This window comes from Pholis gunnellus, assembly GCF_910591455.1.
Source record: "Pholis gunnellus genome assembly, chromosome: 20".
In the NCBI taxonomy this organism is placed as follows: domain Eukaryota; kingdom Metazoa; phylum Chordata; class Actinopteri; order Perciformes; family Pholidae; genus Pholis; species Pholis gunnellus.
The window spans coordinates 6,282,965-6,301,131 of record NC_136547.1 but is presented as its reverse complement, the minus strand read 5'-3'; positions in this window follow the sequence as shown (position 1 = coordinate 6,301,131).

Below are 18,167 nucleotides of genomic sequence, written 5' to 3'. Positions count from 1 at the left end.
CAATGCATAATACTGATTATGAGCAGTAATCAGCTAATGATGTTCTTACAAACTTTCACAATCACGCTGTAAAGTTCACTGCCATGTTGTTTGAGTTGTATACAAATGTTTAACCTACACTGAAACAGAAAAATCTGTCTTCATTCAGAGGTATCTAACGCATGAATGTCAAGTGTTGGCTTTGAATACGGATGCATCCTTCAAACGGGTATAACATTGATTAAAATGCATAGAAATCCATTAAATCCAGCAGAAAATCCAGCTGCTAAATGGGAATCAGTGTGCTGATAAAATGCTGATACAACTGAGATAACCACATGCTGAAGAGAAGACACAACTTTGTACATGCTATTGTAAGACACCACTGGGCAGCTGAAACTATTCCTACTCACAAAGGGAAAATGAGGCTTTAGCTAATTTCCCAACAATCTGCTTCAACAGCATCAAAATGTTGAGTTACGCAAGCTAACATTATTCAGTTGTTCGGACATTTATCTTAGTTCATTCTACTTAAAATGATAAGTTGGTGGTCAATCATCCTTATATATTAAGTTCAACCAACACATTTTTTAGAGATACCAAGATGACATTTCAGTTATACAAAACTAAATCCTTTCAGACAACTTGAAGTGCAGTCAAACCAACACATTTGTATTGATGTTTTCAGTCGAATATTTCGGTTAAGAATCTTGTTGATCCAACATTTTGTCTTTGTTTCTATTTCTGAGGCAACCAGGCTACATTTTCAGGAAAGGTTTATCTAATTTGCAATGTTAAGTTAATTCCAAACAATTACCTGTGTTAATTACCCTCAATTAAAGTTTGTAACCCTAATACTACATGAAATGGATTCATCATCAAAGCATTCAAAATTGGCAGTCACCTTTTCGGAATAAATCTGCTTTCTGTTAGAACTATTATGACAAATGATATTTAAATTATTTTTCTGGTAACATTTATCGAACAAAAAATGTCTTTAAAGCTTTCATCTTATTCTTTCATCATCCAAGGACTACTGACAAGGTTTAATAAACGCTTAAGAAGAGCACGGACAGTTGTAGATGGAGGACAAGGGGCGAGACCTACCTGAAATTGCTGCGTTGATTTGCAGAACTTACAGATCAAATTCATAGGAGCCACAGTACAGGTTGTTCCACAGCACTCAGCACAGTACCAGTCTCCACACTTCGAGTTCTGTGTGAACATGCAGTGCACTGGCTGGCAAAATATGTTCTCCAATGGTGTGAACTGCCCTCAATAGCTGATACAAGTATGGAATATTTGGCATGAGCGGTAAAACCCATTGTCTGTTGCCAGAAATCACGGTTACCAAGCAAAAGAACACTACGTAGGAGTTACAATCTAATGTTGATGACTCACTGAAAAATAGAGGAATAAATCCCATCAATTTTGAAGAATTTCAAAGAACCTAATTTACTGTTGGTCACATTTTCTGAGAAAATAGCTACAGTACTGAGATATTTGAGATGCAACCAAAATGACCCAAATAATGAATGTATAAAATGAATCCAATGAGTGTGTTTGCAGGTGACAGCCCTGTGTAACACTGATCTAGTTTCCCTTCTATCCACTTCTAACCAACTTGATCAACACAAGCAGGGTAAAAGTTTGCTCCTGCCTCAGGAAATGGTGATCCAAAGATCCAAGCCACTTGTCCGTTGTGTCACATGGCATTGTAGTCGGTGGAGGCCATGTTTGGCTATTGGGTTACCTGTGCATTCAGGCAGAGGCCGCACATACACAGTTGAGTCAAAAACATAATCTATGTAGCTTGGACTACTTTGGTAGAACTGCCAGTGAGTTTAAGTCACAGTTCAGGTTGTTCTTTAGTTTGAGCGATGTTTACTGCACAAGTGCAGACCAAAATAGAAAGACTGCAATCAAACGCTATCAAAGTATACAAGAGGCACATTTTACACTACTGTGGACTTTCTTTTTTTTCTTCTCCACCTCTGTTATATTTACATTTATATTTGTACATTCATCACTGTTGGTCTCTGTCTGCATTGTGCAGCTCACGCAGTGGCAGTTCACCACAATGCTAGAGAGCAGCATGGACATGACATTGTATTAGACCACAGCCACATCTCTGTTTATTACTGTGAAGAAGACATGACCTATATTGCACCTCACTTTTCTCCTCACAAACATTAAGATCAAGGTTTCTCTCCATCCCTGAAAAACAAATAACTTTTCTGTTTTGCAGATTTCTTTGTCAAACTGCGTCCAAGCAACTGACATCATGTCCGACACTTTTGCAGATAAATAATTACCATTTTGTAGTTGGACTACTGGGCTAGGTTTTGAAAAGGGACTCACATTTATATTCAGTGAAGTTGATGAATTATACAACTTTTTGCATCTGCAGTGACAACTTTGCATAATACATGAGAGGTTATTCCAGTCCAGAAAAAACAACAACTTTTGGTTGATGCTGCAGAAAGTAGGTGATAGCTGGTGCTTAGCTTCTGTTAAACTGAGTGAAAGAATGAACACCTCAAACACAATTACATTCTACACAATACAAAACATAAAGTAAGTGGAGGACATCCACCTAAACTGGCTCCCAATGTGTATGAATTTGTCATCATTACTTTTTGGGTTTTTTACATCGATGGTCTCGTTAACTGTTTTGCAATTCCTGAGACAAATGATCATGTTTTAACAGACTTAATTTCCCCTCACTATAAATTAATCTAAGCCTTTATTTTACAAACTGGTTATTTCTTAAATGATAACCTAACTAATCCGTCAGCAGAATAAGGGCATTGATAAAATGTTCATGAGCAACAACAAATTAGCAATAAAAGGACGGCATGGTACATACAATGTTAAAAACAACTCATCAAGAGCTCCTTATTGTCGGGTCAATTTATGTTTCTGTTTCAATATTATTTTAATGAGCTTTGTGCTAAAGAGCCGAGAATGTTTCATTGTGAAAAAAAAACAAAAGTAACAACAATCCTTGATTTAACAATCTCTTTGGGATATTGCACTTTCACTTTGCTCTACAGTCTCTGTACTGTGTTAGATTAGCAAATGTTACAAATACGTTCACGTCAACGAATAATCAGTTTGTTTATTTAGATGATTAAATATATGTAGCCATCACCTGGCATTCTGTACCCCTCTACACTACAGAAGATCATCTGTAACAAAGAGATTGCAAGTTTCTCCAGGAAATAGAAAAAATGCTGCTTACAAATAGTTTGAAAGCTTTGTTCTGTTTTCAAGACAATATTGACCCACTTGTGTCCACAGTGTTCTTTTACTTCCCATCTCAGGTTGCCTGCAGGCTTTTAGAGAACACGCCTACGATGAACTGAAAGCTTTGTTGATGTTTTGTGATGATCAGTTTGGACGAAGGATGAAAGACGATCAATAGAACAGCAGTCATCACCGCCTCCTGTTTTACAGGTGGATCATAAATCAAAATGTGCTGATCCCGGGACCCTCAGCGATGCAGTAAACTGCTGGCCAACCGGCCGTCACTCTGATCGGCGGGGGTTCCTGTCGATACTCATCGGGAATGCGGTCTTGTGACCCCCGTGTTGATAGCACACCGTGGCTCTGATGCTCATGTGCTCTTTTGAATTTGCGCCCCGACTGTCCCGCTGGACAAAGAGACAGTAACGCATTGCATCGAGACAAGAGTTTCAATATCACCTCTTAATTCACATTCATACCTGTGCCCTGATTGCTTTTAATCAAACAGTCAGATATCTAATGTCACATCAGGCTACATTATCTGATGTAGCTTAATGTTGAACCTAGGCTTTTATTTGAGGCGCCTGTGCCAGCTTCGCTCACTCCATGGCTGTAAAAACTCTTTTATTCAGAATCTGCGTGAAGGCGCTTTGTAATTTGGAGAGGTCTGCGTGTGCGCGTGCCTCGGGCAGCTAAAGCCACGTGGATCGCTGCTTTTGTCTTGGAGCTTGAATGAGGACGTTCAAGCGGTCCTGTGTGCGGAGGCAGCCTCGCTCACGATGTGGCTACTGTACATCTTTTTTTTCATTATGGGGTGGTGCTGCGGCTTTGTTTGGGGAGTGAGAGGCCGAGCATGAAAGCAGCTGTCCAACGCCGAACACAATATGCTATTAAATCAAGAGCACGCATGTTTTAAATCGAGAGCACACATTACCAAATGGAATGCACTCATTATTTCTTTTTCTTTTCTGTACCGTGCAGACCGCAGAGCTCTTTTACATAATTCAGCGTGGACCTTTGGGAAAGAGGGCAGGGACAATTTATGTGACTGTCGAGTGACCTGTCAGCAATCCCCTCCTTGTTTATTTATGTTTTCTTCTTCTTAAGATATTTAAGTGCATAGATTAATAAGGGGGCACAACCAGGCCTTTCATAGATATATATATATATATATATATATATATATATATATATATACTGCTGCATAAATCAACAACAAGCTAACCAACCCCAGGGAGTCATAGCCCGCATGATATAAACACATGCTATCAGTTAACATCTATATCGTCATGTTGCATAATCTGCTACACCATCAAAAATCCATAATTTTAATACAAGCGAGCTAAAATTGGACTGGCTGTGAAATCACCCAAGTCAAGAGAAACCCAGTGCTATTCCATTGAGGCCCATGATTAAATCCACACAGGATTAAATCCACACAGGATTTAATCCCAGCAAAACAACAGGTGATTCCACTGCTCCAGTCAAAGGAGCTAGACTAATGACATGCAAGCCGTTATGGTATTTGGTAGGAATGAAAAGGTAACTGTTTGCATCAGTGGCTTTATAAGCGATAATCTATAAATATATATATATGTAAAAAGCATCACTTTGTGACACATTTTGAAAATGCGGAGGAGGTAATAGTTTTTGATCAATTGGAAACAATTGTCTTTCATTGTTGAGTTTGATAGAGTAGACGTGTGATTTGTTACTTATACATCTCCTTATTAGTTCCTAAATGAATATATGGTTCATAAAAAGGGAAACCATTAAGATGATGCCTCCAAATGTCCAGGTGTTATTCAGTTTACTAAATCCCACATCTTAGAAGCTAGAATATATGATTTATTCTTTGGGGGGGGATTTGGAATTATTAGTTGAAACATCAAAGATGGTCGTCATGACTAATCGTTCTCTTTCTTTATAACTCAATTTGTGAAATTGTTGCTTGTTCTGCTGATCCCACTGACATTCACGGCTTTGTTCCGGATTCAGCACATTGTTTGGCTTAACAAACAAACTCTGTCTAATACTGAGCTTCACATGGAGAATGAAAAGAAAAAGACATGCTTTTGTGTTGTGCCCAATTGTTTTTCTTTTCACCTTGTCTTTTTTAAATATCCAATGATTGCTATTTGGGGGAACTGAAGGTATTATTGTGTTTTAAGAAATACAAAACGTAAAAAAAAGTGTTTAAAACTGCTAAGAATGTCTTGCTTTGCATTCATTTTGTTCACCATCAGGATATGTTTGTCCCTCATTGGCCAACAACCTACAATTATCAGTCTGTCACAAGCTGCACTGCACAAAAAGAGCATTGTTTTTATTCCTCCTCTTAATCTGCTACTAAATAAACAAATCAGTGCTTTGTTTCGGGGCAGGAAGTGACTGGGTCATATTGTTTCAAACAGCGTGACAGTTTATTTCCTTGTCAGTGCAGTAGTTGTCAAGGGTCACAGGAAGTCGCATTTGAAGACAGTGACACAAAGTATTCTATTTTTTTTTTCGCTGCTCTTTTACATAATTGTTAGAATTTTAGACCTTCTGTCGGTTTGATCACAGTCAGAATATTCAAATGAGGAAAAGATGAAAAAAGCTTTATGAAGGCATTGTCTCCGAACTTTGAACCCACTCACTACTTAATCCACATTTGCAGTGGCAGTTCCCAACAATGTTTAAACAAGCACAGTGGGATATTAAAAGTATCTGTTGGTTGTTTCTGATTAGCTGCCACTGAACTCTGACTGTAATCCCATAAGCTCAGCCTCGCAGCATAGAGACTCTGAACAGGCCTACTGACGGGGGGGATTGCAGAGGAGTTGTTCCTCGAACTAGTGCTTCTAATCCATCATATACGGCTTATCACACATGACCTTGGCTGGGGAAAAAAAAAAAAATCCTAGAATGGCGTCGTTGTCCAGATGACCGTGTCCAAAACCAAATGTGTCCGGTGTTATTCTCTTCAACGGACAACATGTGCATGGACGACCACCTTGTCCTTTCTTCTACGCTGATAAGCCTTGATTAGCTAAAGTTTGGTGCATCATCTCGTCCCTCTGCAAAGAAGAATTCACCAAATCTGAGTGCTGTGCGATCCAATAACCATATATGCAACGAGAGAAAACTGCCCAACAAAGCAGAAAGCTTCTTAAATTGTATGTGAGTCTCATCATTTTGCTGACATTGAGCTTTAATGTATCTGAAGTGGCGCTAATGCATCTGCATATATAAAAATATCTGCTGCTCTATCAACCTCTATGCACAAGTGCATTGAATCCAGGTTGGCGCCAGTCGCAGATGGATATTAACCCTTTGCCCTCATTAACATGCATTTTAGGAAATGGCACTTTGAAGGGGCAAAAAGAGGGGGAGGGGATTACTCAAACTCAAACGTTGACCTATTTTTCTGAGCTGGACAGCATCTTTGCACAGTATTTATCGTATATAACATAAAGCAGGTGGCCACAGACGTCATTATTCTTCGTGAGAATGATTTTTTTCCAAGAAAGGTATGCAATGTCAATACAGTATTGATTCATGTCTTGTTGTTAATATATACAGAAGTAAAAGATATAATATAATTACTTCCCTCCATTTACGTCCTCCTATGAGGGATGTCAAATGAAATAAAGATACCCGATCCACCATTTCTATTCTGCACCAGAGGTGTTTCCAATACTGGTATCGGTATTGGGACAACTCTCGGAATGTGGTGATATACAAACTGACAGAAAATGTCTGATAAAGCTGATTCTGATTAGCAAACGAGGCAAACAAAGCTTTTAATGATTGGTTGTTGTGCAAACCATGTGACTAAACCAATCAACACTTCAGTAGATCCCTTTTACATGTAATCCCTAATTAATCATATAGTCTTGTGTGCCCTATGTGTTTTTGTATATTTAGTAAGGAACAAACAAACAAAATACATTTTAATACTTTTTTTTCTTTTGTGTTTTAGAGAAAAAAAACAATTGTAATTGTGTGTATTAGTATGATCCCTACAATAAATATGTCAATAGTACTGAAGTAAAAGCAATATTATAGCCTCATCTTGTAGTATGAAGCTGCAGTGACTTGGTTCGACCCCTCAGGTAGGTTTACCCGCGAGGAAAGAAACATGACAGTCATCAATCATTGTGAGTCAGGCGGGGTTGATTGGCATATCTATCCTCATTCAAGCTGTCTGGATCCATTAGTGAGTGGAAGATATGTGGCCCTAATGTGTTTAAAGGTGATTATTCTATTTCCTCCGCTATTAGGCTGCTTACGGGTTAAACTTGACTTTTTTAACTGTCGGTACGACTTAACAGCAAATGTCATTAAGTGTTGTATATTTAATCTCCATATATCTTCACTCATTTTAATTAAAGAATAGTTTCAGGTGAGCTGTGAGCAGTTCTTAAGCTTAGCTGCCAGCGATGTCATCAGTGGGGAAACTAAAGCGCTTCTTTTCCTGGATTCCTGGCGTGGCCTCCAGAGGCAGAGGAGAAGAGGCAGACAGAGTCCACTTCCATCCAGGGACAGATGCTGCAAACTCTACTCCAATCATACCTGCACAAGTTTGCAAATGTACCATTCCAATACGCAGTAGTGAAAGACGAAGCCGACGCCACGTTGTAAACACACATGTATGAACATACTGCTGAGGAAAATAAATAATAAACAGCAGTTGTTTCGGTTCTTTACTGACCAACCACTTCTCTGAGGAAGTATACTTCTAATTTTCACCAGCAAGTAAGTTATGGAGGAAACATATTGCCACTTTGTTAAATATATTGATATATTTACTGAGCGTCCCTGCAAAGTCCTAAAATATTGATGCTGAAAGTTTCGGGCAAAATGTTGACTGAAAACATAATTCATTAGTTTTCACACAATAGTCACTCGTTGCTAAGGCACGATTCATACATTTAAGTGAATGTTTAAGCACTCAAAGCACTACAGTTATGGAAACATGGTTGTCTTGGCCAAATATTTCAAAACGTAAGCTGTGAGACTGTGAGATTTGACTTGACCAAAGCGCTTTAACCCTGACCACGCGGAGGACTCGTACCCGACATTCATGATCCATCACCACCATCAACTCCCGACACAATCTCTGAGCTTCAAAAACGTGTATTCTTCTTTACCCTTATGAAAACAAACGAGTAGTATCTAAACACAATTGGTCCTCACACATGAAATATCCAGGTTGTAGATTTTGTAGCTTCCACACAACTCTGAAACTAACGAGCAGAAATACTTTCTGAGCGCAATCTGAAATATGTTGTCCTTTTTTACGATTCCTTTGTAATACTTTGCCAAAGTTTTTATTTTGTTGAATTCCGATATCAGAAATCAGAAATAATGTTGCATTAATACATGCAAACAAGATGTAAAGGGAACATCCCTCATGGAAAATGGTATATTGGTGAAATTGGGTTTAGATTTGTTTGTGGTAGTGTTTTTTTATATATATGTATATATGCATTTATAACTAAACATCATTCTTTATCACCTTGTCTTATCCTCTTGTCCACACACTCGCACACCATCTGCCTTTATTGCTGATTTAATTGTCAGTTTGTGATCTGCGGGTCCTTGACTTCGGATGAGCCGTCATTATCATCAGCACAGATTTACAACTGTCGGCGAGAGGTCAGCGGAGATGGAGGTGCAGTGCCGTTTAATGATTGGATGATGGATGATTTGAAAAGGCAGAGTGGGAGAATGTTTGAACCTTTCTGCGTTACGTTTCCTCATGCACAGTAGAAACTTCCCAGTTGGTCATTAAATCATTCTTTAAGATATTGTCAGATATGGAAGCAGATATGTTATATATCATTTTTTTTAAAGATGCATAAACACACCCTTTTGGCAACACCACAGAAGTGTCACACATTTTCATTATTTTTGAGATGTTTCTGTGTTATCTATTACTAAACTAAATCAATGCAATAACAAAAGTAAGGGAAAGGAAACAGACAAGAAATACAAGTGTTTTCTTTTCTTTCATTTGAATAAAAGAATTGCCATTGCAGATAACAAGAAAACAAGATGTATAAGTGTGTATGTATTAATCTGACAAGACATATTTTACAACAATGATACATTGCAGTTAGAATATAATTACAGCCACATTAAGTCAACACAACGACTCGCTGACAAATGAACGCACAGGTGTTTATTGGCTCAGTTGTCACATCGCCGTGAGTTAAGAGTGTAATAAATATCACGCAGTGCTCACTGTTTGCTTGGTACCACAAAAAGGTCGCACTTCAGAGATTTCAGGAGTGTCTAAAAATAAAATAGCTTATCACGGTTTATGCATAATGAATGATTGGTCATTTTACATAAGGAGCGGGGGTTATCTCTCCCATTGCCCTTGTCAATCATCTTGTGTCTCTACTGAGGGTTTGAGTTCAGCCCACCTTATGTATCTTATACATCACCATGTGACCAATGATATTTAAATCCTCACATTCCTGGCATCTTCATAGGGTCGCTGCAAAAACAAGCTACTTTGTCTACAGATATTTGTTGCCATTGCCTTAAAAAATTAGGTCTAAATCAGATGAGCAGGCAAAGGAATTTAAAGAGACAGTTCACCAGAAAAACAAAAACAAACTACTAGTAAACCAGCACGTAGTATGCCTAGATGTGTATTACCAACAAAAGAACATGAATGTCGACATGGTAATACCCCATTAGGGTTGACTCGTCACAGCATCCATCTCATTTTGCATGTATCCACATTCTGTCAGAGTATTGAACGGAGAAGGGAATTGACCCAAGAATGAGGTAGTGATTGCTGACCACCCCGTGTGTTTCCTGTCATAGAAAACTTCAATAAGCTAAAGGGCATCCGTCCAAAAAATAATGCAGTCAGCAGTAGCTCTCCATTTCCATTTTTCGAGAGCAACATTATGCAACCATCGGAGAGCTGGCAGGAAGCAAATAGTGATACTCCTGGTTTATTTTGAATTTATGAATCTTTAAGTGATGCTCAGGGTCACGTCAACCCAGCTAATTGTGAAATGTTTTCATGAGAGTGCAAGTGCAGTTAGTGTCTGGTTTCCTACTAAGCCCATGATACATTCGGACAAATGCAAGTATGGAGGAATATGACTGAAGAAGAAAACTAATTTTAAAGACTATAAAGTTAAGACATATACAAATACACACAACTCACAAGATATTATTTGTTGGTAGAAAACCATATGGATTTGAACACAATGCTACTTGCTTTTATTCTACCTTGTGGTTTATTAAATGCACACAGTGTTTTTCGATATTTACTCCTGAACTGTCGGATATAACCGGCCTAGAACTCTTCTACTGGAGCAAAATGGAATAACTTGCTTTCTTAATGGCACATTAACAACCGTCAACACTTCACAGGAAAAACCCAAAAGAAACATTGTGACTTTTCTGCCAATTCTGCCGCTGCTTTCCGTGCGTGGTTGTGGTTCATGCTGATATATTACACGACACGCAGGCTGACCGTGCAAACAATGTTGATGCATTCAATTCTACAGAACAGACTTGAAGAGGATTGTTAAGTTTTACTAAATTGTCAAACTTTCAGATTGAAGATCAGACAAAGTGGTAGTTCTGCTGCTTATGTCCATGTTTCTAGCATCACACTGCTGAACGTATAATCCAGGTTTACAATCACTGTTGCTGTCACATTATCCAAATTTAAAAGCCGTATGCATGATCTGCTCTGAAGTTGTGTAGACACCCACAGACCAAAACTACAGCCCCATCTTATCCTAGAGGGATAGTGGGTGTGTTTTGATGCGGGTTGGTATGAGGTACTTATCCATAGTCAGTGTATTACGTACAGTAGATGGAGGTCACCACTCCCCCAGTCTGGGGAAACCGTACCGACACAAACGCAAAGCAATGTACTGCTGTGGACATCGACACGTCTTAGAAACCTAAAGGAAAGGCCCACCTAAAATATCAATATCGTTTAGCTGAAAACTATATTTAGAATATTTCCATCACTTAAGCTTGCCGTTAGACAACCCGACAGGGAACTGGACTGGAAGTAAAACTTCTCTGCTCGTTTCAATGACTCAACCACAAAAAAACAATAGTGATACGTTCAGTACAGTTTCTGTGTCGGGAAATATTCATAGTACAGCGTACACTTAAACGGATATCGATTCTTCAGGTGGGTTTTTCTCTTAGGTGTCTTAACTCTCCTGTTATGTTGCGGGTCAAATTGACCCGTTTCAAAGTTTGAAAATCTAGAAAAAATATTTACAATTTTTTTTTCAGTATGAAACTTCTTCTGCTTGCCTTAATTAGGGTAATCTACGTGAAAAAAAATAAATAAAAAATATCATGTATTTGCAACCCCCCCCTGCAGGTTTATATAACAGAGATGATGTTCGGGGTCAATTTGACCCGGCAGTGAAGTGGAGGCTATAAGGGATCAGAGGGGTCAAGTTTAGACCATTTCTTTCTTTGAAAATGTGAGACAAAGTATCTCTTACTCCTCCCAACATGTTTCACCCGATTTCACACACACACACACACACACACACACACACACACACACACACACACACACACCGCACCTGTGCGAGAAAGGAAAGGGAAACCTTTTTTTTTCTCGCGGGAAAACTCCACCCACACTTAGCAGGAGAGGGGAGAAACATACGAAAGGGTTGCTTGGGAGTCCTACCCAATCATGTATTTGCAACCCCCCCCTGCATGTTTATATAACAGAGATGATGTTCGGGGTCAATTTGACCCGGCAGTGAAGTGGAGGCTATAAGGGATCAAAGGGGTCAAGTTTAGACCATTTCTTTCTTTGAAAATGTGAGACAAAGTATCTCTTACTCCTCCCAACATGTTTCACCCCATTTCACACACACACACACACACACACACACACACACACACACACACACACACACCTCGTTCATTGTGTTGATATCTTGTTCATTTTTGTAAATGTGTGTTTCTTAACACTATAAATAAACATAAATACAGTTTACTTTCAATACAAATCCTTATGACTCATTTGGCTTGATTTTGAGTGAGCGGGTCAATATGACCCTGAACAGCAGAGGTGTCTCTTCTCCATTTATCTACATCACCCCATGAAAAAAAGAAAGTTTCAAAATGTAAAAAAAATTTAGAAGAAAATACATGTTATGGTAGACTAATGCAATTTACATCTAGGTTTTTCCAATGTACCTAAAAAATTGTTTTAACATGTATTTTTCATTAAAACGAGTGAGTTACCCTCATTGAACTATGATCTATGGAGGGGGGAATAACTCCATTCCACTAAAAACTGATTGAATTGTTAGTAAGGGTGTTGGTGATGAGGTACAAACTATATTTATTAGGATTTTTTGGTTTCTGACAACTTTTGGATGATTAAACCTGCACCGGGTCATATTGACCCGCGAACATCATGGCTGTACCTAAAAAACGAACATAACAGGAGGGTTAAAATAAGTTTGCTGTTGCCCCCGACCACAGCACTACATTCTACTTTGCCCCTGCGCTAGTACTCCTGTCTGCTGGATAGGTACCTCACATAACCCCACTTCAAAAGAACTGAACTATCCCTTTAAGATACATATATTACAATATTCAATGCTGGCTTATGTTACAGTCAATCTCGTGTTAATTGGTGTCCCCATTTAGACAAGGTATCAAATGAATAATCTGTCCTGTGTTTCAGTTACTTTTAATGAGCAGAACTGTCCTATTTCTGGTTAAATGTCCCCGTCATTCGTGATCTTTTTCACAATAAAACACATTTACAGCAAACTGTCTGTTTGCGGTTTGAGATGTCAGAGTACATTCAATCCAGCGGGGGAAGTTTCAAATGGCGTGGGACAATCATCCATTATAGATTAATTAAACTTGCTAGCCCTTTTGTAATCTACATTTAATTGACTCATTAGAAAATGAATTGCATAAATGAATGGTCTGGAGAGTCCACAGACGAAAATAAAATATTAGTTTATGAAGCTCTCAGGGACCAGAGGAACTTTTCTTTAACATAAGGCACCTCGCATGGCGATTAATAGGATTAATACATGGCTAATAAGACTAAACTATTGGCAGCCAACAAACAAATCAAACATGTTAAACGTTTAAGAAACCCATTTGGGTTAATTGTATTTACATATTACTTGTTGTCTGTTCCTAAGATGTCATTTTTCATTCAGTTTAAACTTCATTAAAACACAGTTTATATTTCACCCTGCAGTTGCAGTCGGGCTTGTATTAGCCATGTGTGGTTTAACTAGAAATAATTGATTTTGTTAGACTCCCCGTTAATGGAAGCCAGCAGAAGAATTGGCAATATGTTCTCAGCGTCCCGGCATCTTCCACTTATGTATCCCCTGGTTGAAAGATCCTCAATATTTAAATAAACATAAATGAGGCTCTGCTAACAGAAAATCGACGGCACACATCTTGAAATGCAGTGATATATTAAACTACTTGCCGAAATGAATGGACGCGCTAAGAAAGCCATTATACAGCGACCATTAACAGTGCATCATTTTAGAAACAAGCTGATCAGCACTTTTAGAGATGTAACTGCTGCTCCTGCAGGAGATGGATGGCGCTCTCTATTCATTATCATTTGGATATGTGTCAAGTTGTCCGGGTCCGCGACCATTAAAGGATAGTGAGGTGTTGCTTTAATGACTTAACAACACGTGCCGGGTATAACATGGTGTTCTTCATAGAAGCAGTGCAAGAGCATTTATCATTTTGGATGGTTGTATACAGAATGCATGTGCATCATAAAGTTGTCCCTGTTTCCTTGTGCTATAGACCCAGTAGTGTAATATATCCCTATGAATCTTAGGCTTTATTCATGTTAAACTTCCACAACTTAATTGGCCGCGAGTGACGCATTAATGTGCAGCCCGGGGCGATGTTTCGTCTTTGGACGAACAGCTGATTCATGATGAATTCCAAAACGTATACTAATGATCCGAACCATAAAAGCACACATAACAGATCTCATCTTCCATTCTTACCTTTCACAATAAAAGCGCCAGACATATACAAGGCCTAACTGTTTGCTAGAAGGAACTCAAATTCACTCAGAGCATTTCTGCAAAAGGAAACTCTAAGAAATAGCGTACAGCATCTTCAGCTTTACAAAACTTGACCTCAGACAGACGGTCAAATCTACTTCAACCCTTTATTGAAAAAAGTGCTGCAACTGTCGCAAAATCAAATCGCTGCCTTTATGAAAATATTCGCAGATGAGAGATTCACATTTTTGTGTTGTTTATTCGTCACGCCGTCTGGGTGTAAAGGCCTTAAGGGAGAGATGATGTCAAATGTCTATAACACAACACTACTACGGGTAAAGTGGAGGGATGTGAATACTCTTTGCTGCATAAATAAACACGGCTACTTGTGGAGAAAATGTTTTTCCAAACAGGGACACATACTGCAATTACTGGACCTCAATGCGAAAAAAGATCATTTGCATAAGAGCTTCCAAGACCTTCTCCCTATGCCCCCAGTTCTGCAGTGAAGAGCTCCGAGTCTCCCAGTTGATTACAACCTGTCTGGCAGACACTTGCACAATGATTCATGCAATCTTACTCATCGTTTTCCCAGGACTGGCTCCATTATACCTCTTATGATGCACTCGATAAATGAGCTGTGTGTGAAGTGCTTTCTTTTCTTTTATATCTCAAAAGTTGCTTTATGATGATTTGTACATGGGTCAACAACAGCAACAGGTATTTGCACCATCTTCCAAAATAGATGGATCCTACCAAACCTTCAGCAGTTTAATAAAAGACCCTCATGATGCAATGGATCAGTATCTGGGGTACAATTTGGGGGTATACTTATTCATCCTTGTTCAATTTTTTTATTTCATGCTATTATATTTCATTGAAATTTGACATTAAAAACATGAAATTAAATATGATACATTAACACCGTCGAACCTGCCTGGGAAAAAACTACAAATTTGACTGCTTACTTGTATGCGGCTTCAAGCTAAACAAACCTTGAAGATATGAGTCATGCTAGTACTGCCAGTACAGGTCATTTTCTGTATCTAACCCAAATTGTATTATTGTTGAGAGAGAGCTGAGCCAAAGAAATGAAAAAAATCCTGATCGAATAGGAGGCTTGCTCCATGAGTGGAGATAGAGAGGGCCAAGAAATCTGATACATGATTAAAACGCTTATCTAGTTGCCAAAGTGAAAAAAAAAAAATCCCCATTTGTTGATGTGTTCTCCCTGCTTTTGGTTCCATCTTTCCTCGAACCCCCCCCCCCCCCCACACACACACACACACACATACACAAACACTGTATATCCAGCTCCTCTCCTGCCTGTTCCGTCGCTACTAAATCAGATTGAGAATCGTCGATCACCAGAGACTTCACGATAATTTACATGCAAATCAGATGCCATCTATTAGCCTTTCAGAGAATCAGTTTAGACTATTGGAGGAAACAGAGCAGCGCCTGCACCTGACCTTCTTTCATACGCCTCCCCAAAGTGAAAGTGTTATTGTTATCAAACCCTATTTCAGACATCACCCGGAGATGTTTAAAGAGGTTTACCCGCACTGGTGATGCAGCCTGATACCATAGCCTTCCTCCCGAGGATCATTTGATGGATGCTTTGAAATCTTATGAATTAAATTTCAGATTAATTTAGTGCTAAACCTTTTTCTTCCACAACATTCTTATAATACTACAATAGAGGGTACAAGAGAGCTTATGAAGAGGCATGTGGAACAGGTTAGATGTTTTTAGTAAGACATTTCCTTTTAAGGATACACGGATAAGTGACTACCTGCATAGTGTTGCTACAGTATATTGCAAACTGTACTAGCGGATGAATAATAGCTTCCACCCTGAAATACTCATGAGGCATGCTGGCTGTTAGCCATTCACTATGCCATTGTTTCCGTGTACCTGTGCAGATACGTTTGGCTCCTATTTTGTGCACAGCAATAATATTTAGCTGTTGTTACAAATGATGGCGAGTTCGTATGGGAGAGTAATGGGTTAGGGTGCTGCATCTCTGCTAATTAAATGGCGGTGAGCAAGCAGATGAGAGGAATGCTTTAATATTTCAGGGGTGGCATGCAACCGGCAACATAATGTGCCGGCCATCAACATACATAACAGGTAGAGAGGCATCAGCTGACAGGTTTAATAATGAAGGGCTGGAGCACTGCAATGTTTTATCCATCCGCTGTCAGATCGTTGTCAAAGCACTCACACTGTTGCTGCTGTCCCCACTACTGATGTCCACCGCTGCATGTCAGTACACAGTAGCCTACTCCTTCCAATTATTTGTTCAATTACCAAGACACAACACATGCGGTACAGTAGACAATGTCAGGGTGTTTTTAAAATGTTAAGTTCATGGGATCCATATCCAGCCAGGATAGGAAGAGTACTAGCACTCTTAATAAATATGAAATATAAAACTATCCATCCATCCGTCTATTTAACCATATATAAAAATATGCATATGCTTTCTAGGGAAAACACTGGAGCTACTAATCACATCAATGATGACTCTATTCCATTCAAACAGCTTTAAAAATCACAATTATTTGCCACAATCACAACTGCCCAAAACCCAAAGTAAAAATATTTTAGTTGACATTTTTTTTTTAAATTGCAACTTTTTGTGGCGTTCATCAACCTCTATTAATTTCTCTCTCAAGTCCCCCCTGACACATTTCTTTCATTTTTTTATGTATACACACACACTACTTCCCCAAAATGTACAAAGTTACGCAATTTTGAAAAATTGGGGATGGCAGAAGGAATATTTTTGCCCCGAGGCAGATATATGTTTTGTCATATAAGCTACTGTCCACAAATAAATAATTAAAAAAAGAAGAAGAACAATAATTAACTTGATTGCAAAAAAAAGAATCAATTATCAAAAACTCAGCTCAACTTTCAGTAACCATGTCATTGCATTAGCAACACCAGGTGTGTGTACATTGTTCATAGTGCACATGTGATGTCATGCTCTTTCCAAATCAATGTATAACGTTGTCCATATCGGTTGGTTGAATGATTTTCTGGCAGCACCGTGGATTCCACTCATCTTTATATTGATGGACTTTATTGATTGATTCTGCACAGTGGTCACGGGATAAATCAGCCGCCAAAGCAGCAAAGCAAGTACATTATAACTCTTAAATAAGACATATGTGAAATATATGTGACTTTCATTATATCTGTGATGTGAGAAACGTCACAAATAGATTTACACCACAGAACATGGTGTCGCAGGTACAAAGGATGATGCAGCCGCCCACAGGAAGTGAATACGTAGGTGTGAAAGTAGATAGGCAAGGTTCAAAATACACATGAAAGATATGAATTTAGATTACTTCATTTACAGTATTTTCCTGACATCTATGACTCATTACAGAGTGATCAAAACAGTACGGTGAAAAATATAGTTTGTGAAGTTTGTGTTGCTTTCTACCCACACTTTGATTGATTAACTGAGATGATGTTAGCCATCATAAAAGTTACTATAAGGAACTTTTAACTGGTTGTGAAACAGTCTCAATTTAATACTGATGCTTCTATATAACCTACATAAGACCATCAGCGAGAAGATAGTCTATTTCTATGTTCTATTTCTTCTCTCAATACCTTACTTCAGATCAGTTTCCTTGCAAAATCATATGAAATGATCTACGGCACACATGTTTACCAGAATCCCCTGGTAGCCGATGTGGGTCTGTCCGCCGCGGGCAGGTTGGAGCTCTGGCTGGAGGTGGAGAGCTTTTCACCCGGCAGCGGTGGTTTCTCCTCAGGGCAGGAGCAGATCTTTGCTCAGCCGGTCCCCGCTGGGAGCCAACACCACGCTGATGGAGACCCGTATTGCTGGGCCCACTGGAGGAAAGGGAGGCACGGGAGAACCAGAACCAGTACCGAGTGGGG